At 40.3% G+C, this 2120-nt stretch overlaps 1 non-coding gene across 1 annotated transcript; it reads left to right on the top strand.

Moving 5' to 3' along the window:
* The first annotated feature begins 1018 nt into the window (after window positions 1–1018).
* Trnap-agg (transfer RNA proline (anticodon AGG)) lies at window positions 1019–1090 on the top strand. Its single transcript has one exon. It is a non-coding gene; the product is annotated as a tRNA-Pro (tRNA).
* Window positions 1091–2120: the final 1030 nt, after the last annotated feature.

The following is a 2120-nucleotide window of genomic DNA, read 5'->3' as shown; positions in this document are numbered from 1 at the left end:
TAGTCTGGAAGATGCTGAAAGACTTTGCTGAAGAAGGTACGTAGCTGGAAGGTCTACAAAAAATGTTATTACGTTTCGAAAATTAATTGTTCAAACCATATGCAAGAAATCAATGTTTCTGCCAGCACTACCGGACGACCTATGGATATCGAAGGGTAAAACCCATCTTCCTTCTTATCGGATTTTTTTCTTTGTGAAATGATTCCGGATAGCTCCCATTAGCTCTAAAGCCCTATAAGATCAATTATTTTGAAATAACACTCAGTTAAATTATTGGCCTATGTAGTTCGGCAGTGCTGGCAGAATAAACTATTTTTTGCATATGGTTTGAGCACTCAATCTTCGAAGCTTTATAACTTTTTCCGTGGACGTTCCAGCAACGTGCCTTCTTCAGCAAAGTGTTTCGACATCCTTTGGGTTATACTTTAACGCAATGTGCCACTTGGTTTACGATGAACTGAAACATCTAGTAGTAAAAATGCAAAAATATACGTTCTCCCATACTAATTTCCATACAAACTTCAAACGCGATGCGGAAAGCGAGGAAGCAACCAATCGGTCCCAAATTCTGCACAGTTGTTCAGGACCCAGAATGGCTTCGAAAAACCATTGATTTGAAAAAATGACCATGACGCCCCACTCTAATTAACATACAATATTTCATAAAAACAATAGCCTCACATTTACAAGGACGATATTTTGCGCAATGCTATATGTAGGCACCATTTCAAGAAAAATCTGAGTCATGGTGGTCCGTTGTGTACTATATCAAATATAAATTTGCTTAGAATACAGAGCCTTCTATCGAAATTTTGGCTTCCGATCAGTTTTATAAACATTACACCACTCCCAAATAAATAGAAAGACAAAAAAAAAATTTTTTTTTGTACGGTATTTTTTTGCTTCGATAGTACGTACGCTTCGATAGTACGTACACTAAAATTACGGAGGTGTACGTACTATCGAGGTATGCCTGTATATCCATTCCAAGCCATTGTGAGTCATGCACTCCTCAACGGGCTCGTTGGTCTAGGGGTATGATTTTCGCTTAGGGTGCGAGAGGTCCCGGGTTCAAATCCCGGACGAGCCCACCTTGGATTCTTTTTTCGATGATTTTAGCCAAAGTATTTTCGAAGGGCCTATTATGAAGCAGTAGAAGAACCCTGACTAATCCACCTGGCAGTGGTAGTGTGCCTATCAGTAGGAAACAGTAGAACAACACTTTCCGTCGAAAGCAACTAGCTTCGAACAAATCGACAATTTTCCGAAGGACGGAAACAGACAGACAACACCCCGCCGGTGGTGAATCATTCAGAAAGCTTGAGCCTTAAATATGTGCGCCGTCGCCGACAGTTTTTGTCACCCCGGTACAAATTTGTAAGAGTCTTGTATAATTTACAGAAACTGCACTTACAGTAAAATCAAAAGCGATTCAAATTGCGTAGGGCGAGTAATTTTGTATCTTTATCATGTAGGGTTACGGATGGTATTCTCGGTAGAGTCCCATTCTCAGCATAGTCTCCACAGTGAACAAACATTATTTCAAAAAAGAGCCTACGCAGATAAAATTACTGAGGCTACCGCTAAGGAAAGTCCCAAACGAGTGGCATTTTTGGAAATCAGAAAAATACGCCAGCTTGTATAGTGAACCGATTCGAATTCAACCTCCATCGTTTAATGATCAAAACATTCCAGGGTTAACTTCTCGGCTGCACCAATCATCGGCTTCGCCAACCACCCAAAACAACCAGTGGTCAACGTCAGCTTCACCTTCTCCTGGATTCCGGAGGCGACTTGAAGATGAAAATTTTCCCTCAACTGACACGGCTCCACACTATACCCGAGCAAAGTCGGTTAACAAAATGAAAGCAAATTGATATTAAGCTTTGTTGTTGAGATTATATTGAAAACAAAACATGATTTCAATTACTATCTAGGGGGAATGACGGCTTTGGCAGGTTTTGTTCTATTATTGGCAGGGGGGTTTTTATGACTGACTAGGCTCAAATTTGGCCTAAACATTCTTTGCATATCAAAGAATATTGTGGCCAAATTTCATAAAATTCGGTCGACAAAAACCCCCCTGCCAATAAAAGAACAAAACCTGTCAAAGCCGTCTG

The sequence above is a fragment of the Armigeres subalbatus genome, chromosome 1 (assembly GCF_024139115.2).
Source record: "Armigeres subalbatus isolate Guangzhou_Male chromosome 1, GZ_Asu_2, whole genome shotgun sequence".
Classification (NCBI taxonomy): domain Eukaryota; kingdom Metazoa; phylum Arthropoda; class Insecta; order Diptera; family Culicidae; genus Armigeres; species Armigeres subalbatus.
This window is presented reverse-complemented; position numbering and strand designations above follow the sequence as displayed.